Raw genomic sequence first — 23,284 nt, 5'->3', positions numbered from 1 at the left:
TGGGTTGGTGTTAGACTAAAATACAAAGTGAAAGAAAAGGAGTGGAAACGGACGTAGATAAGTAGATTAATGCATTGCAGTTAAAGCAGATTTGCTCTAAAACCAATTTGCATGGGAGTCTGAATGCCATCTGGCAGGAGGAGTGGATCAGTTGAAGAATATTGGCTGAGAAGATGCATGACTTGGTTTATATTTTAGGTGGGATACACTGACAGGAACTTAGCAGATGAATACAATAGCAAAATGGTAGGGAAGATGAAAACCTGAGAAGCAGCTCCTGCATTTGTCTGGACAAGGTGCTGAGAGTAGATAATTGAAATATGGAGAAGGCAGGCAGAAATTATTTACGACACAGGATGCTGCATTTGTCGGGAAATGAGAGTGAAGAGGAAGAGCCTGTGGAGGGACTTGAAGGCTTCTAGTTTTGAAAACGATTACAGTGCGATTTATGGAGTATAACGCATTTGGGGAGGAGTTTCCATGTTGCACCTGCTGAATGACTGTGGAAAGAACCAGGGGTATGATTAACCAACATTTAAGACATGAGTGAAAAAAAAAAAAAAAAAACTTTAGGGTCTAATTTGAGCAGGAAATAAATATTTATGAATCATCGGTATATAAGCAGTAGTCAGAAGTAGGAGAATTGATGAAATTTCATAATTAGCTTCAACAAAAACATGGGACCAAGACAGTTTAGTAGGGAACTCGGATTTTGAGAGTTACGCTGAGAAAAAGATGCCAAAAATAAAAAGAGAACAAAGATCAGAGTTGTTGAAGAGGACCATGAAAAGCCAACATTTTCAGGAGGGTGAGGTCAAGGTCGTCAGATGCGGAAGAGAATCTTCGGATTTGAAAGCATGGTACCTAGGACACTAGCATCTTTTATTGTTTTTGCTTTTCAGTCACTCAGTCTTGTCCAAGTCTTTGTGACCCCAGCGACTGAAGCACACCTTTGCGGTCCTTCACTAGCTACTGGAGTTTGCTCAAACTCACATCCATTGAGTCAATGATGCCATCCAACCATCTCATCTTCTGTTACCTCCTCTTCTCCTGTCCTCAGTCTTTCCCAGCATCAGGGTCTTACCCAATGGGTCCACTCTTTGCATCAATGACCAAAGCATTTGCACTTCAGTTTCAGTCCTTCCAATGAATAATTAGGGTTGATTTCCTTTAAGACTGACTGGTGTAATCTCCTTTCTGTCCAAGGGACTCTCAAGAGTCTTCTCCAACACCACAGTTCAAAAGCACCAATTCTTCAGCACTCAGCCTTTTTATGGTTCAACTCTCACAACCATACATGACTACTGTAAAAACCATAGCTTTGACTATACAGACCTTTGTGGGAAAAAGTGATATCTTTGCTTTTTAATACACTTTCTAGGTTTGTCATAGATGAAGGTGGAAGAAGAGAATGAAAAAGCTGGCTTAAAATTCAACATTCAAAAAATGATCATGGCATTTGGTCCCATCACTTCATGGCAAGTATATGGGGAAAATAGAAACAGCATATTTTTTGGATGCTTTCAAATTCCTTTATGATGATATTCTATGAAATCAATAATAGATAGTTCTACTACGCTATAGTGGTGAAATCCCACTATTCCCCATCCATCCTGCTTATTACAACTAAAAAAAAAAAAGTACAAATAAAATAAACTGGAAACACCTGAAAAGTGAAAGTCAAAGTGTTAGTTGCTCAGCGATGTCCAACTCTTTGCCACCCCGTGGATTGTAGCCCACCAGGTTGTTCTGTCCATGGGGTCTCCAAGCAAGAATACTGGAGTGGGTAGCCATTCCCTTCTACAGGGGATCTTCCCAACCCAGGAACTGAACCTGAGTCTCTGGCATTGCAGGCAGATTCTTTACCATCTGAGCCACCAGTTAAGGTCTGAAACACCTATTACCTGGATAGTATTCTAAAAAGTAAATGAAAACAGGCAAATTGTGGAGAGGAGTCAAAATTTTGAAGACCAAAATGACAAGACAGTGAGTTTTCTATGTGTTAAAAGACTTGATCCCAAGAGTAGACACAAGTCACAGGGTGTTCACAGCAACCTAGTGGCAAAAACCTCAAGAGAAACTCCAGTTTCTGCACAGAGCATCTAGGAAATGGACCCCTGTGGAAGGAGAGAGTGTGGAGAATAATTACTACAGGTTCAATTGCCCTCTCATTAAAAAAAGCACTTATCTGAAATTTAAGAGACTGATTCTAATGCCCTGATTTGCTAATTTAGATCTGTCTGATTCAACATTTTTGAGCATTTGTATTATACTGTGGATTAAAAATAGTTATTATGACACTTTCATGTTTAATTTATCAAAACTGTGATAAATACCAACTATAGCTATTTGCTCAAGTGCTTTAATAGATCATAAATTTGTACTTACATATGAGTTATTGGTATTATTCCAACTTACATTTCTGTTGTTTTATCAACTCTGACACTTTTACAGTGTGAGTCTATATTCCAGACATCATGTGAACAGTGTCCAGTTCAACTAATTCTCACGACATGGCTTATCTCTGTATCTTAAATGCAATTGTTATTTGATCAGATGACATCATATTGTAAGTGTAATTTTTTCCTTGATTCTATCTGTTATAAGATACAAGATGTAAGATGCAATTATAGATGTAGAATCCCAGTCTCTGCTATCAGATGCTTTATTTAAAGCCCTGTGTCACAAAAGCAAGGAAAACCCATTTATTGATAGTGGAAATCTGCCTTCCATGGCCTGTGACATCTTCACATTTTCCTTTTTCCACATAATTATATTTCTGAGAGGTTTGTGAACCAATCTAATCACATGGAATTCATATCATTTAGACTGTTAGTACCTTTCATTATTATGACCTTTGAGTAATGGCTTCTGAATCAGTGCCGCTGGAAGAAGAGCTTGATTTTTTCTCTTTACAGTACTATTCAGAATAATTACTGTTTTTTATATAATCATTGGGAACCAGATGTTCAGGTATAATTGAAAACATCTCTATGAATTTTCTTTCAGATAAACTGTGTTCTGGACATTTCATAAAGAAATGAGTCCAGTTGTAACCACAAATATGATGGTATTTTTTCTCTCTTCTCTCTCCCCTGCCCCTTCTTCTCCTGCTCCTTACTTCTCTCCATCACTCTGTCTCTCTCTCTCTTTTCTTTCTCCCCTTTAAAGCTATTTCTTAAAATGCTTTTTATGTAAGGATTAACCATTAAATGATATTTATCCTCCACAATTAAATATAAACATTCAATAGCATTTTCAAGATAGTTGATGTTCAGTCACTCAGTCATGCCTGATTCATTGTGACCCCATGGACTGTAGCACACGAGGCTTCCCCATCCTTCACCATTTCCCAGAGACTGCTTAAACTCATATCCATTGAATCAGGGAAGCCATCCAACCATCTCATCCTCTGTCATCCCCTTCTCCTCCTGCCTTCAATCTTTTCCAGCATCAGGGTCTTTTCCAATGAGTCAGCTCTAGGATCAGGTGGCCAAAGCATTGGAATTTCAGCTTCAGTATCAGTCCTTCCAATGAATATTCAGGATTGACTTTCTTTAAGATGGACTGGTTGATCTCCTTGTTGTTCAAGGGACTCTCAAGAGTCTTCTCCAACATCACAGTTCAAAAGCATCAATTCTTCAGTGTTCAGCTTTCTTTACGGTCCAACTCTCACACTCATACATGACTATTGGAAAAACCAAAAGGACGGACCTTTGTTGGCAAAGTAATGTCTCTGCTTTTTAATATGCTGTCTAGGTTGGTCATAATTTTTCTTCCAAGGAGCAAGTGTTTTTTAATTTCATGGCTGCATCACCATCTTCAGTGATTTTGGAGCCCAAGAAAACAGTCTGTCACTATTTCCATGGCTTCCCATCTGTTTGTTATGAAGTGATGGGGCCACATGCCATGCTCTTTGTTTTTTGAATGCTGAGTTTTAAGCTGGGTTCTTCACTCTACTCTTTCAACTTCATCAAGAGGCTCTTTAGTTCTTGTTCACTTACTGCCATAATGGTAATTTCATCTGCATATCTGATGTTATTGATATTTCTCCCTGAAATCTTGATTTCAGCTTGTGCTTCATCTAGCCCAAAATTTCACACAATGTACTCTGCATATGTTAAATAAGCAAGGTGAGTATATACAGCATTGATGTACTTCTTTCCCAATTTGAACCTGTTTGTTGTTCCATGTCTGGTTCTAACTGTTCCTTCTTGACCTGCATACAAGGTTTCTCAGGAGGCAGGTGAAAGAAAGTGACAATGAAAGTGGCTCAGTTGTGCCCGACTCTTTGCAACCCCATAGACGATACAGTCCATGGAATTCTCCAGGCCAGAATACTGGAGTGGGTAGCCTTTCCCTTCTCCAGGGGATTTTCCCAACCCAGAAATTGAACCCAGGTCTCCTGCCTTGTAGGTGGATTCTTTACCAGCTAAGCCACAATGGAAGCCCAAGAATACTGGAGTGGGTAGCCTATCCCTTCTCCAGCAGATCTTCCTGACCCAGGAATTGAACCGGGGTCTCTTGCATTACAGGCAGATTCTTTACCAACTGAGCTATCAGGGAAGCCCAGAAACAGGTCAGGTGGTCTTGTATTCCCATCTCTTTAAGAATTTTCCACAGTTTGTTGTGATCAACACAAAGGCTTTAGGCATAGTCAATGAAGCAGAAGTAGATGTTTTTCTGGAATTCTCTTGCTTTTTCTATGATTCAGTGAATGTTGGCAATTTGATCTCTGGTTCCTCTGCCTTTTCTAAATCCAGCTGGAACATCTAGAAGTTCTTGGTTCATGTATTTTTGAAGCCTAGCTTGGAGAATTTTGAGCAGGCAGATTCAAAATTAGCAGGATTTAAAGGAAAATCATTTGTGTTAGCAAAATATGTTAAGCCCCATATGTACTAGTAAACTATATACTCTATTTCACCTGCTTTACTTATTTCCTGCAAATAAAAGCACATGTTCCTTCAAATGACCAGTTCTAGAGAAGGAAATTTTTTCAAGTTTCATGTGTTACTGTATTTCTTTTCAAAATCTATAAACTTTTACATGGCACACATATGTTGACAATATTTTCTAAAAGTTAAAAAAGTGGAAATACATCTTGTGACAAAAAAAGTATATGCCACTTTCTTTTTTTTTTTCATTTATTTTTATTGGTTGGAGGCTAATTACTTTACAATATTGTAGTGCTTTTTGCCATACATTGACATGAATCAGCCACTTTCAACTGGAAAATTAGTTTGGATCAAAAGCAGAATCTGTTTGCACTGCAGGATACCCAGGTTCAATCCCTGGGTTGGGAAGATCCCCTGGTGAAGTGAATGGGACCCCACTCCAGTATTTTTGCCTGGACAATCCCATGGACAGAGGAGCCTGGTGGGCTACAGTCCATGGGGTCACAAAGAGTCAGACCCAACTGAGTGACTAACACATACACAAAAAAAAATAATTGAACATCTGACACATTTTGAAGTCCTGTGGGAAATAGACATAGATAATTTAGTATAAAGCAAGCTCATACATATCTCACAGAAACAAGCAATATAGACCTGAAATAAAAAAGATGTAGAACTTGAATACTTAACTATACATATTTAAATTTGAACTCAGGGTAAGTTCAGATCAATATCTATTTATCATTTTTGTTTCATGCTCTCATTTCAACTAATATCTTTTTCAGACTAAGCAACTGCTGATATATCTATGTATCTACTAAAATCCACATGTAAGTTAGTTGACACATCAATTTCTTTCCTTTTAGCCTAAAGAGTATTAAGTAACAGTAACAACAATGAAAATGATAGCTAGCATTAGAGATAATATGCCTGCCTTGATGCCTGGCAATTCCTCTACTACTACACACACACACACACACACACACAATTACACAATTTCAGCAGTGCAATGAACTGGTTGTTGTTATTTTATGCTACAGGTTTACATAGATTATAGAAATTATGAACAACCAGATTCTGTGCTCAGGCTGCTCACACAAAATTGAACTGGTAGTTTGGGAACTCATAAGCCAGTAAAATCAGTAGAAGAGACTTAGGTAAATGCAAAATGGAAATAGCTATAGGGTAAGGTACAGAGCTAGACTAGAGAAGGACGCCCACGTGGATAGCAAACCTTGACTCTGCAAGCACTGCTGGAGAATTCTCACCCAGAGCTCTGCCTTCAGCCACTTGGCTACAGTTTCAAGACCTTGGTTTGCACATTTATAAAATGTCTGATCATCCGCCTCTGAAAAATATAGCATTGTCATTGGAAAAAGGTCTTTCTGGCCTCCACCCACACACCTACTGATCATCAACTAAGATATGATCCTTGCACTCCATACCCTGCCTGAGTAAGTATCTCTATTCCTTGCAAAAAAATTTTTATATTAGACAATCAGCCCAAGAAAACTATTCTATAGGTCAAAGTGTGAAGATAGATACTTTCCCTTACTGGAATGTGGAGTCTTCCTCATAACATCACCACTTGATCATCATCATTTGCAGATTTGGGAAAATACATCATAAATGATTGTAAAGGTTTTATTGTATGGACAACAAAACCAGTCATACTTTTATTTCCAAATCAATTGTCTTCTGTTTGTGGGAGAATGTAGAGAGTAAAAAAATGACTGGATTCTAAGTGGTGGTTAACCTGGCCTGTGGGAGTTTGGTGACCTTGTCTTGTGAGCTGTAGTCAAGTCAGAGTGAGCAGGAGCTGTATGGAACAGGTGGGGCTGCTAACAGCGCCCCAGAGCAGGACAGGTGTGAGGACACCAGAGAACGGGGGTGCTGTTTGCAAGTGTGCAAGGGAGTCCTTGAAACCCATGAAGCTAGTTGACTATTTTGTTTTGTTTGTTTGTTTTTGTAAACTAAGTTTATCACCTCATGAAGCAATTAAAAAAAATTCTGCCTTCAGAATAAAACTACCATAAAGCAGTTTGATTTCATACAGCAATTTTTGCTCAAGTCATATTTCTAAAAATGCAACCTCATAGTCACCTCTCATCATCATGAATTTTTTGAGAGTATTTCTTGTGAACATCAATCTATGTTTTAGTGTTATTTAGTATCTCTATTTCGGCAAAATTATTTAAAATTACAGGTTCAACTGAAAATATGTATAGTTAGTGGAAATTGTGAAATTTAGCTATAGATTGGAAATACACACAGAAGTCATGGGGGTTGTTCAGAAAACACACGGGGTGTTGCAATAGCCGAAGCATTTTTTCCAGAGGCCACCCAGGTGCAATAAAAAAAAAAAAAAAAGTACTCATCTAACCACATGGCTGTTGGTAAAATCAGCAGTAAATTTAGAAAGTCAAGGATGTACTGAAATGGATATTTGAAATATTGGTCTCATCGCTGTGAAGTTCAAATGCACATAAAACTTGGTATCTTAAAAGAGAAAGCTGAAATGAAGCTAACAGTTCATGAAACTAAACTTCTTGCCATAATACAAATTGATAAATTTGTTTTCAAAATTAAGCCATTTAAAATATAATGCTAGTAAGTAATGCTAAGTAAAAAACAGGGATAAAGTTTATAGACATGTGCTGTTACACCTTTTGAGGAAAATAAAGGAGAAATAAAGATAGTCAAGCAGCTTATGTATGTATTTATTTATCTATCTATTTATCCATTATGTCAATCCTTCTTATGCATGGAAAGAGGGAGACATCTACATATTCATATATGTATAGATTTCTCTGAAACAACAGACAAAATACTGGTGACAGTAGTTGCTTTAGAAACATAACTGGTCACAGTGTGAAGGAGACTCCCTTTGCTCCCTGTATCCTTTCCTACTGTTTGAACATTTTAGCAAGCAGACTAATTTCCATTTCTAAATAATGACAATAAATAAAACCATACAAACAAACAACTAAAAACCATAATTTTAAAGAAAAATACCGAAAATATTTTTGCTCCTACAAACAAGATATCTCCACTGAAAGCAAGGTAATGACTAATACAAGTAAACCAGAAGTCAGTAATTTTCATAAGTGCCCTTTTCCTTCATTCACAGACTCACCTTGGAAGGTAAAATTAGCATACTAAGAGGTGCTTGCATTACTTCTTGAGCCATGGAAAGGGTCAAATCTGTTTTGGACTGAACAAAGACTTGAATGTGTTTTATAACAGTCAAACTAAACACAGACACTTTTACAATGAACAATGTTAGTGAAAGAGGTACCAAGATACTGGCAAGAGACATGTACAATAACAGTAGATTGACTGAATTTAACCCAGTGTTTTATTGGACCTTGCTTGATATATTTATCATGATGATGTCTAAGAAAAATTGAACTTGCAAAATGGTTAGTGGTTAACAATTTAAGCAAGTAATTAAAATTAATATTAAATCAAGTTATTTAATACATTATCTTTCAGAAATCAGAATATGCCTTAAAACAATTTTTAAAGCTTAGCACTTGTTTAATAAATATTTGTTGAATTGACTTTTTTAACTAACAGTAAAAAATATTTTAAAAATTAATGAAAATATTCAATATGTCTTCTAAATGTTGACACTGTATCATTTGCTGAGAATACCACACTTCAATATGTTTACTTGTGAATTTTTTTCAGTGGATCAAAGGAATAGTTAAAACAGTACTTTTAATTATATTTAATGAGCTTTCTTGCAATTATATGGGCAGCCACCTTGAGAGCTCACTTTGAGATGACTTGGCAAAAGAAGGTGCTGGTAGGAATTTTAAACTCAAGGTTAAATTTTTACCTGTCTCCATGGAGGACAATAATCCAAAAAAAGCTGTATGAGGTGAGAAACTCCATGCCTTTTAAGAATGAAAAGTGGCTCAGAATTGACAAATTTGATAGATTTGGGGTGGGAGGTGGCAGTTACTGAATTTCAACACTACAAAGTACTGTAATATACTATAGTGTATTTTTTCTTTTTTTAAATCTATACTTATCAAGACTACTCCAATGAAAAAATGAAATTTCAGATTCAAGTTTAGAATGTTCTTTGTGGTGCTGTATGTAATTTGACTATTTAAAATCATACATTAAAGGCAGTGTGATTAGTCATCTGACTTAACTGAGAAAAGTACTTGGACTAGGATTTGCTTGCATCAATAGAAAGACTAACTGGTTCCAAGGTCATTCTCTATATACACGTGCCCATACTCTTAGCAGCTGGCTCTTTTTTTTTTTCCTCATTTATTTTTATTAGTTGGAGGCTAATTAATTTTAATGGATTTTCAGCAATAGCCTAAGAACATTGCTTTACCCCACCTTCAACACTTCTATTTAATGATTATTATGATCTATTCCTAAATCAGTGAAAAAGATAACATAATTGAATCTGTAATTTATATGCATCAGAATTCTTAAAATATGGCATAGCTTGTTTTATTGAGCTTTGTGGATATCACATTTTTTTTTTTTTTTTTAACAAATTGAGAGTTAGTAACAACCTTGCATTGGTGCCATTTTTTCCAATAGCATTTGCTCACTTCTCTGTGTCACATCCTGGTGATTCTCACAATATTTCTAACATTTCAATATTTGTTATGATGATCTGTGATAAATTATCTTGGATGATAATATTATAATTGTTTGGGAACATGTTTGAAACATGCCCCTAAGATGGCAAACTTAATAAATATTGTGTGTGTTCTAATTCCTGTTCCCTGAGACACATTATTATTGAAATTAAGTCAACTAACTTTACAGTGTCTTCTCAGTGTTCAAATAGAAGAAAAATTCAATCAACTGATGGAGCAAACTTCATTGTTGTCTTATTTTAAGAAGTTTGTGCAACCACCTCAACCTTCATCAACCACCACTCTGATCCATCAGCAACCAGCAATGTCAAAGCAAGATCCTCCACCAGCAAACATTTTATGACTTGCTGAAAGATCAGGGGATAGTTTGAATTTTTAGCAATGAAATATTTTAAATTGATATCTATATTATTTTTAGGCATAATGCTATTGCACACTTAATAGAGTACAATATAGTATAAATGTAACTTTTATATGTACTGGGAAACCAAAAACATCATGTGACTTGCTTTAGAGTGATATGCATTTTATTGTGGTGGTCCAGAACCAAACCTGTACTCTCTCTGAGGTCTGCCTGAACTGTGATAACAAATTCATAACAGGAATTTCCAAGAAACAGCATATGCTCTATGATGAAGGTTCAATGGGGTTGCCATGGTGTGCTGGGTGTTTTGTATACAGCACTCCATTGAGACATCAGGACAACTAGTATTTTCCTCCCTATTATATAAGGCAGAGCTTATATAATCCATACGTAATACACACTATTTTATCACCAATTGTGTTAGTGGCTTGTCTAAGATGGTAAGTGATCAAGTCAAATTTGAACCCTGGGAGTTTGATTATTTATGCTAACCAGGTTTCCCTCTTATCTAAGTTGGTAAAGAATCTGCCTGCAATGCAGGAGACCCGGGTTTGATCCCTGGGCTGGGACAATCCCTGGAGAAGGAAATGGCAACCCACTCCAGTATTCTTGCCTGGAGAATCCCATAGATAGAGGAGCCTGGCAGGCTACAGTCCATGGGGTCTCAAGAGTCAGACATGACTTAGCGACTAAACCACCACCACCACAAGCCCTGTAATACCACAAACACCTAAGTGGGTAGGAAACTCCTGTTTTGATGATAACAATTTGAGACAATAATTTGTCAATAAAGACTAGTTGGGAGCACTCCCAACTACTGTTTGGTGCTGCCTGACTGGAATCAATTTCTGCTCAAATAAACGCTTGAGAAATTTTTAGTATGCCTTGGTTTACCTTTTAATAGTTCTAAGGTCAGAAGAAGGAAAGAAAGAAACTCCCTGACAGTCCCCAGGAGAAATCAGCACCCAGGTGGAGGTACCTACTGAGCTGCTTAGTTGGCTGCTTTATCAGTGTTCTGGAGGGAGGCTAAAGTCCCTCTCAGACCACAGATTCTAGCTTTGCAGGTTTTGCATTATAGGGTCTCAGACTTTATTTGAGCATTTCCTTTTCTGGACTAGGTCTAGAAAGTGGCCAGAATCAGTCTGTTAGGAGAATGACTGACTGAAACCTCCCACCCTGGGCAGGCACCATAGTAACTACTTGCATGAGTTATCTTTTTTTTTTTTTTCATTTATTTTTATTAGTTGGAGGCTAATTGCTTTACAATATTGTAGTGGTTTTTGCCATATATTGACATGAATCACCAATGGATTTACATGTGTTCCCCATCCTGATCCCCCCCTCCCACCTCCCTCCCCATTCCATCCCTCTGGGTCATCCCAGTGCATCAGCCCTGAGCACTTGTCTCATGCATCCAACCTGGGCTGGTGGTCTGTTTCACAATTGATAGTATACTTGTTTCATGCTATTCTCTCAGAACATCCCGCCCTCGCCTTCTCCCACTGAGTCTGAAAGTCTGTTCTGTACATCTGTGTCTCTTTTTCTGTTTTGCATATTGGGTTATCATTACCATCTTTTTAAATTCCATATATATACGTTAGTATACTGTATTGGTCTTTATCTTTCTGGCTTACTTCACTCTGTATAATGGGCTCAAGTTTCATCCATCTCATTAGAACTGATTCAAATGAATTCTTTTTAATGGCTGAGTGATATTCCATTGTGTATATGTACCATAGCTTCCTTATCCATTCGTCTGCTGATGGGCATCTAGATTGCTTCCATGTCCTGGCTATTATAAACAGTGCTGCAATGAACATTGGGGTGCACATGTCTCTTTCAGATCTAGTTTCCTTGGTGTGTATGCCCAGGAGTGGGATTGCTGGGTCGTATGGCAGTTCTATTTCCAGTTTTTTAAGGAATCTCCACACTGTTCTCCATAGTGGCTGTACTAGTTTGCATTCCCACCAACAGTGTAAGAGGGTTCCCTTTCTCCACACCCTCTCTAGCATTTATTGCTTGTAGACTTTTGGATAGCAGCCATCCTGACTGGCGTGTAAAGGTACCTCGTTGTGGTTTTGATTTGCATTTCTCTGATAATGAATGATGTTGAGCATCTTTTCATGTGTTTGTTAGCCATCTATATGTCTTCTTTAGAGAAATGTCTGTTTAGTTCTTTGGCCCATTTTTTGATTGGGTCATTTATTTTTCTGGAATTGAGCTGCAGGAGCTGCTTGTATATGTTTGAGATTAATCCTTTGTCTGTTGCTTCATTTGCTATTATTTTCTCCCATTCTGAGGGCTGTCTTTTCACCTTGCTTATAGTTTCCTTTGTTGAGCAAAAGCTTTTAATTTTAATTAGGTCCCATTTGTTTATTCTTGCTTTTATTTCCAATATTCTGGGATGTGGGTCATAGAGGATCCTGCTGTGATTTATGTCAGAGAGTGTTTTGCCTATGTTCTCCTCTAGGAGTTTTATAGTTTCTGGTCTTACACTTAGATCTTTAATCCATTTTGAGTTTATTTTTGTGTATGGTGTTAGGAGGTGTTCCAGTTTCATTCTTTTACAAGTGGTTGACCAGTTTTCCCAGCACCACTTGTTAAAGACATTGTCTTTTCTCCATTGTATATCCTTGCCTCCTTTGTCAAAGATAAGGTGTCCATAGGTACGTGGATTTATCTCTGGGCTTTCTATTCTGTTCCATTGATCTATATTTCTGTCTTTGTGCCAGTACCATACTGTCTTGATGACTGTGGCTTTGTAGTAGAGCCTGAAGTCAGTCAGGTTGATTCCTCCAGTTCCATTCTTCTTTCTCAAGATTGCTTTGGCTATTCGAAGTTTTTTGTATTTCCATACAAATTGTGAAATTATTTGTTCTAGTTCTGTGAAAAATACTGTTGGTAGCTTGATAGGGAGTGCATTGAATCTATAGATTGCTTTGGGTAGTATAGCCATTTTCACAATATTGATTCTTCTAATCCATGAACACGGTGTATTTCTCCATCTATTTGTGTCCTCTTTGATTTCTTTCATCAGTGCTTTATAGTTTTCTATATATAGGTCTTTTGTTTCTTTAGGTAGATATACTCCTAAGTATTTTATTCTTTTTGTTGCAATGGGGAATGGTATTGTTTCCTTAATTTCTCTTTCTGTTTTCTCATTGTTAGTGTATAGGAATGCAAGGGATTTCTGTGTGTTAATTTTATATCCTGCAACATTACTATATTCATTGATTAGCTGTAGTAATTTTCTGGTAGAGTCTTTAGGGTTTTCTATGTAGAGGATCATGTCGTCTGCAAACAGTGAGAGTTTCACTTCTTCTTTTCCTATCTGGATTCCTTTTATTTCTTTTTCTGCTCTGATTGTTGTGGCCAACACTTCCAAAACTATGTTGAATAGTAGTGGTGAGAGTGGACACCCTTTTCTTGTTCCTGACTTTAAGGGAAATGCTTTCAATTTTTCACCATTGAGGATAATGTTTGCTGTGGGTTTGTCATATATAGCTTTTATTATGTTGAGGTGTGTTCCTTTTATGCTTGCTTTCTGGAGAGTTTTTATCATAGATGGATGTTGAATTTTGTCAAAGTCTTTCTCTGCATCTGTTGAGATAATCATATGGTTTTTGTATTTCAATTTGTTAATGTGGTGTATTACATTGATTTGCAGATATTAAAGAATCCTTGCATTCCTAGGATAAAACCCACTTGGTCATGATGTATGATCTTTTTAATATGTTGTTGGATTCTGTTTGCTAGAATTTTGTTAAGGATTTTTGCATCTATGTTCATCAGTGATATTGGCCTGTAGTTTTCTTTTTTTGTGGCATCCTTGTCTGGTTTTGTTATTAGGGTGATGGTGGTCTCATAGAATGAGTTTGGAAGTTTGCCTTCTTCTGCAATTTTCTGGAAGAGTTTGAGTAAGAAAGATGTTAGCTCTTCTCTAAATTTTTGGTAGAATTCAGCTGTGAAGACATCTGGTCCTGGGGTTTTGTTTGCTGGAAGATTTCTGATTACAGTTTTGATTTCCATGCTTGTAATGGGTCTCTTAAGATCTTCTATTTCTTCCTGGCTCAGTTTTGGAAAGTTATACTTTTCTAAGAATTTGTCCATTTCTTCCAATTTGTCCATTTTATTGGCATAGAGCTGCTTGTAGTAGTCTCTTATGATGCTTTGTATTTCAGACAGAGTTGTCTGTTGTGATCTCTCCATTTTCATTTCTAATTTTGTTGATTTGGTTCTTCTCCCTTTGTTTCTTGATGAGTGGCTAATGGCTTGTCAATTTTATTTACCTTTTCAAAAAACCAACTTTTAGCTTTGTTGATTTTTTACATGAGTTATCTTACAAAAGGAGATCCTGGTAAGAAGTGAGAAACTAAGATGCTAACACCAACTGGGAGAATTCAGAAAAGGTCAAAGGAAGATAGGAGACCCCAGTCCATGTGTTCTACCAACCTCTCAGAGTCCTTTGCACCGGAATCCATCTTGGCTGAGCAGTGCTGACACCACCAGGAACGGCTCTGAGTCAGAATGATTGGCCAGAGAGAGAGAGAACCCAGAAACTAATCTCATTACCATAAAATCTGAAACTGTGAGCCACATGGAAGAACAGTTCTCCTGGGTTCCCCTACACTTCTGCTCTCCCCCTAGACGCCCCTTCCAAATAAAGTCTCTTGCTTTGCCAGCACCTGTGTCTCCTTGGACAAGTCATTTCTGAATGTTAGACAAGAGCCCCCTCTCAGGTCCCAGAAGGCATCTCCCTCCTTGCAACAAAACTACCTCTGAGGTCTGACCATGTTTGACTCAGAAAACAGACTGGAGTCATTGTGAGACCTCAAGTGATTAAATTGTGTTTTAAGGCTGAACAAGTAAGCTAAACTTTACAAAGGTAATCTTTTACTTCAGTGGCCACAGTGAAGAACTTTTAACCATCTTCAATAAGTTTATCCATTTACAAAGTGGATAAGAGAAAAGGGGATCTCAACCAGTCACTCTCTACAAATGCTGGAGGGAAAATTATTTTTCCTCCTTTACATTGTCTGGTGCCCAGATGAGACTTGCTGTGACACCTCACACTGAAGCCTACTGATGGCAACCCAGGGAAATGCAGAAACCAGCAAAGTGGGAATTCTTATCCAATCAGCTCACCCAGGTCTTTACCTGTGGTGCCTGGTGGAGAGAGGAAGACAACATTTCATGTTATATCTTCTTTTTCAATTCAGAGGGTCAGGGAAAAGCATGAGTAATTGATGATTTTGTTCCCAGGGATAGCTATTGCCTTCTCAATTGTCTCATATTGTATCTTGAGAACTTAGCTTAGCAGGTTTGGGGCCCCCAAAATATGCCTGGACAGATATGTGGGTCACACTCTGTTTGCAGCTCGGATGCTACCAACTGCTGCCAGATCTCAAAGAAATTGTCTGAATCTTTTCTTCTTTTGATTACCTTTGGAAGCAGCTCTTGATCTTGGGAAATAGTATCTTTTCCAGCCTCTTTGATGACCTCTCTTAAACCTATGAGGTTGTTCAATACTGCCAGGAATATTTACTGTTGATGTTATAGGAAGCACACTGACAAACCGCCCACTGGCCAGGCACCATAGTAACTATTTGCATGAGTTGTTTTACGACAGGAGATTCTGGTAAGGAACACGGAACTAATAAGCCACCACCAACCGGAAGAGTTCGGGAAAGGTCAAAAGGAGACACTGCGTGTCTGTCCACCTCCCACAATCCTTCTTGCTGGCATCCATCTTGGCTGAACGATGCGTGCGCCACCAGGAAAGACCCTGAGTCAGAATGATTGGCCAAAGACCACCCGGAAACCAATCCCATCACCATAAAACTGGAGACTGCAAGACACATGGCACAGCAGTCCTCCTGGGTCCCCTCACCCTCCTGCTCTCCACCCAGGTGCCCCTTCCCGATAAAATCTCTTGCTTGGTCAGCACATGTGTCTCCGATGGCAATTCATTTCTGAGTGTTAGACAAAAGCCCAGTTTTGGGCTGGATGGGGTCCCTCTTCTTGTAACATTTACCCTGGCTGAAATGTTACAAGATATTGACATGGGGCAGGACCCTGTGGGGCTCCTGGGAACAGAAGCTTTTCTGTGTCCCCCATTTCTCGATTATGGGAAATAGGCTTCATTCAGCCTCCATGATCTTTCCAGAGTTCCAAGGAGCAGGTTTGAACCGCTGTTATTTAGGGAAGTGTTAGGTAGTTAGAATAGGAAATAGGAGCCCAGAATGGCGGTGGCTAAAAGATAAGGAAGGGAAAAGCCCACGAAAATGGAACAAAGGAAGGTCCAAGGACAGGAGTGAGGACCTCAGGTAGAACAAACAACACTCCTGGCTAGCCCAGATTACATGCGGCAGGCCCAGGGAGAGGGAAAGACATATAAAAAAAGGAGCCAAAAGACCAGAGGTCTCTCTCTCTCTCTCTCTCTCTCTCTCTCTCTCTCTCTCTCTCTCTCTCTCTCTCTCTCTCCAGCGTGCTGGCATGCTCCCGCACTCTCTTTCCGTGTCTTTGGGTCGGCATTCCCTCGTGCCTCGAGGATGGATTTTCCTGCTATTTTCTAAATAAAATAGAGCTGTAACATGGAGCTGTAACACTGACTTGTCTAAGAGCTATAACACAGTCTGTCCAAGACCCGAGAGCTGTGACATGCCGAGGGCTCACTCCAAAGCAGTCCGTCACTCCAAATCTTTGTTGTGACAAGACAGAAGTGAGGAGCATACACACCTGACCAAAGGGAAGGGTTGCAGAGACAAGGGAGGAACAGTTACTAGAAACAACAGTGCAGTCTTGAGGCAGGGTCCTGATTCCCCCTCAAGGGGTATACAAAACAGTATCTTTGAGGTATTTTACAGATACTGAAATCCCCACCAGATGGGAGAAATTAATAGTGTCTGAATATAGGTACATAGACCCCAGAGCAGTTGGAACCAGAAGGTTAATTCTGCTGATTCCCACTTACCCCACCACCAACCAATCAGAATACTGTTCACCTGCTGATTCTCTTCAAACCGTCACTATAAAACTCCTCACTACCCACTCCAGGGTGGGGCACATAGTTTTGAGGGCATTAGCCTGCTGTGGCCCCCTTTACCTGGCAAAGCAATAAAAAAATTATTCCTTTTTGCTTCACCCAAAACTGTATCTCCAAGATTAAATTCAGTGTTGGGATACAGAGGCCAGATTTGGCTTCAATATTTAAAAGATTTTGATTTAAAGTAACTCAGTGGTCAAGAGTTGACCAAACTGAATGCTGATATTTAGAACCTGATAGGAACTTTTTTTAAAAAATTATTTTTAGGTCTGCTCTGCTGAGCTAAAATGAAACTTTGTACCCAGAGGGAAAGTAAAACATTTTGAAACCATTGTGGATGGGTTTAATAAAACATTTCAAAGAAATAAAGCTTTAAATCTAGACCATAGGAATCTTTTAATTTTCATCATAGTTGAAGATTTTCTCCCTGATATAAAGGATTAAATTGAGGATTATATCGTTGGATGGTTGCATCAGAGCTTTGCTAGCATTCAGGTTGCCATCCAGTTCATTGAGGGATTAAAAACAAGTACACTTTTCTTACAAATCAAATATTTTCAAGAACAGAAATGGGGCTCTAGAAACAGTTTAAAGCCCACCTATCCTTTTTACCATTCCCCAAAATTTTCCAAGCCAGGCTTCAGCAATTCATGAACTTCCAGATGCGTAAGGTGATTTTAGAAAAGGCAGAGGAACCAGAGATCAAATTGCCAATATCCGCTGGATCATCAAAAAAGCAAGAGAGTCCAGAAAAACATCTATTTCTGCTTTATTGACTACACAAAAGCCTTAGACTGTGTGGATCACAATAAACTGTGGAAAATTCTGAAAGAGATGGGACCACCAGGCCACCTGACCTGCTTCTTGAGAAACCTGTATGCAGGTCAGGAAGCAACAGTGAGAACTGGACATAGAACAACAGACTGGTTCCAAATAGGAAAAGAGTACATCAAGGCTGTATATTGTCACCCTGCTTATTTAACTTATATGCAGAGTACATCATGAGAAATCTGGGCTGGAAGAAGCACAAGCTGGAATCAAGATTGCCGGGAGAAATAATAATAACCTCAGATATGCAGATGACACCACCCTTATGGCAGAGAGTGATGAAGAACTAAAGAGCCTCTTGATGAAGGTGAAAGAGGAGAGTGAAAAAGTTGGCTTAAATCTTAATATTCAGAAAACTAAGATCATAGCATCTGGTCCCATAACCTCGTGGGATATAGATGGGGAGACAGTGGAAACAGTGTCAGACTTTATTTTGGGGGGCTCCAAAGTCATTGCAGATGGTGACTGCCGCCATGAAACTAAAAGACGCTTACTCCTTGGAAGGAAAGTTATAACCAACCTGGATAGCGTATTAAAAAACAGAGACATTACGTTGCCAACAAAGGTCCATCTGGTCAATGCTATGGTTTTTCCAGTGGTCATGTATGGATGTGAGAGTTGGACTGTGAAGAAAGCTGAGAGCCGAAAAATTGATGCTTTTGAACTGTGGTGTTGGAGAAGACTCTTGAGAGTCCCTTGGACTGCAAGGAGATCCAACCAGTCCATCATAAAGGAGATCAGTCCTGGGTGTTCATTAGAAGGACTGATGCTGAAGCTGAAACTCCAGTACTTTGGCCACCTCATGCAAAGAGTTGACTCATTGGAAAAGACCCTGATGCTGGGAGGGATTAGGGGCAGGAGGAGAAGGGGACGACAGAGGATGAAATGGCTGGATGGCATCACCGGCTCAATGGGCATGAGTTTGAGTAAACTCCGGGAGTTGGTGATGGACAGGGAGGCCTGGCGTGCTGCGATTCATGGGGTCGCAAAGAGTCGGACATGGCTGAGTGACTGAAATGAACTGAACTGAAACTTCCACTATCCATTTAAAAAGAGCACAGATTTATAAGAATCGAATTTAGGAAATAAAAGAACTTCTTGGAGAAATTCATATTCTTTCTCTGTGGCTTTGAGATATAAACATTTTACTTGGTCTTCTCTAGGAACCAAGAGTCATCTCCTGAAATGTAAACTTCAAAGAGGTAATTCTCACAGGGTAAAATCTGAATGAATATAAAGAGATGTTGTAGAAAGTTCGTGGAAAAGGAATCTTGGAAAAGAAATTTTATGAATTGTCAAGCTGACTATAAATTGGAATTAATTTGTTTAATTTTTTAAATACTGAGTTTTTTGACATCAAAATTACATTGGTGCATAATTAGAATTTGGATTTCTCCCTGTTTAAAAAACAAAGTTTTTTTAGAATATTGCTGTTCTCTTGCTAAAATGTTGTGAAAGATTTTACTTCTTTACCTTTTGGGTAATCTACCTGAAAAGCAGAGATTTTATGTCTTACCAGCATACAGGTTCCTGATAAGTTTAAGATCATAAGACTAAACTGGATAAGAATACTCAAAACTAATGGAAAAACTGGATTAAAGAGAGTGAGTTAATAATATGGAATTGAATAAACTAATGAGAATGATTATTATTTTTACCCAAAGAAAAACTTTGGAACACTGCTAGTAGCTAATGTTTCAGTTTTCCAGATTTTTTCAAACTTTTTTCACTTAGTTAGCTATGATTTATAGTAAGTTATCTTTAAACAGCATTAAAACACTTATTTTTTTTCTACATACCCGATCCCTCCAGAAATCAGAAACTTATTGAATATTCTTATTTTCATGACAATATAGTTATTTGCATAATTTCAATACAAATCTGTTCTTGTAACAGAATACAATTGGAAACAATTATATAATGAAGGCTTTGAATTTGAGAATATGCATAAAATCATATATGTTCAAATAGTTTTAAGGAACTAAGGTTGACTTTAGGGAGCCGTTAAAAATCCCTTGGAAAAACTAATTTGATACCTTTCTTCTAGGGTTCTCAACAACTTTACTTGGTGAGTACTTGGTGAGTAAGTAAGGTCACATCTTAACAAGCCCAAGAACCTCAGTGTATCTTTGGGATCTCAAGAAGAGAGATATTCACCAAAACTTGTAATTGTTGAAAGCAAAGGCTGATGGTGAGTTTCTGGCTTGTCTTCTTAGCCTGAAGAGACTTTTTAAAAAAAATCCAGTCTAAGATTTTTCACAAGTTCCAGCAAAGCAGATTTTTTAAAAAGCCAATCACTATCCTTGTTGCACTCAGGTAAAGAATCAGGCCAAGTTTAATGAGACTAGACTTATTTTACAAACAAATCTTACTGAGTTCATCTTTGATAGAAATGAGAGTGATTGTAGAGAAGAGAAAATGATGTTTCAGTATAAAATTATAACACAACCAAGTGAATATCAGATTCTTGTCTGGTCAGTTTCTTCGCAATTTTTGTTACATATTTGCAAATTGAATTGGATTCTGAATTCTAGTTTCTTCAAATATCTGGCTACAACTCTCCAGAATAATGTTTCCAATTTTCTGCCACCTTTCAGGTTTGGAATCACTAAGAACAAAGAATGGCCTTGAAGCTCCTTGGAAGGAACCATAGGAGGGCCTACTCATGACCTAGATGGCAACCAAACTTCAGGGACTTGATTCCTGGGTCCACACCACCTTCCAGCTAAAAAGAGTTCCTCTAAGCTCTTGAAATGGCATACCGATTAGAGATCTAAAGTTGAAATTGGCCAGGCAAGTTCCTCCTCAGAAGCAGATAGTACCTTGAGTTTGACAGCTCTTCCAAGGTCACAAACTAAGATCTTCACCTCCAAAAAGAAACTTTTACTTATTTTTCCTTTTGCTACTTGCTTTTTCTATTTTTAAATGTATAGGAAGATAATCTTCCTTAATTCTGTCAACTATTGCTGAATCTTCCGCTAAAGTCAAAGCTGTATAACGAAAGTCTCTAGGCTTGTTTTATAAGGTGGTTTTAGAAAATAGAATTGGTTTAGATTCTGTGTGTCTGTGCCATAGTAAATATTTTTTGGTGTACCTTGATCAACACTTCTGGTATTATAGCAAACATAGGAAGCTAACAAAATGTCCACTTGGCTAAAACAGGCTGACTTCCCTTCAGGTACATTCTTTGACTTATTTGATACCAACTACTTTGGTTCATAGGGGCTCTGGCTAAGGAATGTACTCAGTCTCTTGGTATAATTCTCCTAACAGTTATCATTGAAGTCTTCCTGGTGAACAGGTCTTTTCAAAGGTCTTAAATGCATGATCTCAGCCATCATAAATACATCAGATAGTCTCGTTGCACTTGGAGAAACAGAAACAAGATAAATAGCAGAAACAGTTCTCCAGGTCTGACATTATAATCCACTAGTTTCACAATGAGACTAGAGCAACTGAACTCTGATAACTGAGAATGAGGCTAATACCAAATTTAGGGTCAATCTTTCATGAGTGAGAGGATGACCAAAAGGGGGAACTGTTAATCCAATTAAACAAGGAGACCATTAGACTGAGTTGGCTTCAGTGCTGTGGCAGCCTATGTAAGCTACCCAAAATTTATAAAGCCTATAAATGCTTTGAGGTTATGAAATCAAAATGCTAATGACAATCACAAAGAGCCAACTAGGCTTTACTCTATGGTGGTGGTTTAGTTGCTAAGTCGTGTCTGACTCTTCTGATCCCAAGTCCGTGTAGCCTGCAGTCTCCTCTGTCCATGGGATTCTCCAGGCAAGAATACTGGATTGGGTTGCCTTATCCTTCTCCAGGGGATCTTCCCTACCCAGGAATTGAACCCAAGTCTCCTGCACTGCAGGTAGATTCTTTATCAACTGAGCTAAGAGGGAAGCCCTATAGCCAATCAAATACTTTCTTACATAGCCTTTTCTCTATAAAAGTCTCTCCACAAACTCTTGACAGAGGAATATTCCTAACCATTTCCAATTCAGTGTTGCCCAATTCCCAATGATTTTTGCTCAAATAAACACTTAAAAAAATCCTACATTATAAAATGAATTGCAAAACCTAAGTTTTGTGATGAGTCTTGAAAGTTTGAAGATACTTTGAAAGATGTGCATTCTTTCTTCACTTCAGACTGTTATCTTGATAAAAAGATTGCAAAGCACTGCTACTGGCAGAATTATTGCTATCTTCCTCTCTTAGGCATCTCAAATTTGGTGGATAATACCAAAATATAGATAATTTTTCCCACCCAATGAAAACATGTGTCTTAGCCTACTATGTGAACCTAGAATTTGGGTTACATTTAAAAGGTATAAATTATTAAAAGCACTTAATAAAAACATATAGTGAAGCCATTATGCCTAAATATGCTTTAAAATGAAAAATGCAGCCTCAAATGCATGCTGTTCAGATTTATTATTGATACAGAAAAATAGGAAGTCTTTTCTTCTAATATATAAACCACATGGTCTTTTCATCCTCCTTTCTGTGAAATAAATATTTGCTTAACAAAGATAGGCTATCTTTTTTTTTTTTTAAGATAGGCTATCTTTTTTATTCCTAAGAACATGCCATACTTTGTTTCTACTTAAAAATGAACAAGATGACATTTTTTTTATATACCTTGGGGTTTGCATTTAGGGGAAATTAAAGAGAATGTCTTGTGGCTCAGCTGGTAACGAATCCGCCTGTAATGTGGGAGACCTGGGTTCGATCCCTGGGTTGGGAAGATCCCCTGGAGAAGAGAAAGGCTACCCACTCCAGTATTCTGGGCTGGAGAATCCCATGGACTGTATAGTCCACAGGGTCGCAAAGAGTAAAGACATGACTGAGAGACTTTCACTTTACTTCACAAAGAGAATGCATTAAATGTATATGGCAAAGCAACACAAAGCATATACAACAAAGCTCTTACTGAACTGGTACAAAAAATATGGGAAAAAAATAGATATCTCAGTACCTTAGGTTGTATAATATATTCCACTTAGGATTGTACACAAAGGCTTGGAAAACCACTCAAAACTAAAATATATTTTAAAACTTCAAAGGACAAGAAAAAAGCATGTAAATGGTTTTGTTTTCTTTTGTTCTTGCTCTCCTGAGTTGTGAAAAGGACTCACCGAGTCCCATCAGGAGGAGCTATACCTGCAAACCGTTGAACTAATAGGAGCACCATAGGATCCAAAAGGAAAGGCTTTATTTTCTGTGCCAGACATTGTTAACTATTTCCCAGAGCTTACATGAAGACTATGGAAATGTCTTATCTGGACATCACAGTGTTGACTTTAAAAAGAAAATGGAATTATTTACCAATATTTAAAATAAAGACATTTAACATTTTTGTTTTTATTTTCGTCTTTTTGGCAAATCAGGTAATCTGGCCACTCTGATCCCTAGCGGCTGGAGCTGATTAACAATTGTCCTTCTGGGCTCTCCACTGTCCACTCCTCTCTTTCCCCTAGGGGGCTTTGCTTTCTCCTACTCTGCTTCCTGCAAG

This window comes from Odocoileus virginianus, chromosome 27, assembly GCF_023699985.2.
Source record: "Odocoileus virginianus isolate 20LAN1187 ecotype Illinois chromosome 27, Ovbor_1.2, whole genome shotgun sequence".
NCBI classification, from domain to species: Eukaryota; Metazoa; Chordata; class Mammalia; order Artiodactyla; family Cervidae; genus Odocoileus; species Odocoileus virginianus.
Note: the sequence above shows the minus strand (reverse complement) of the source record.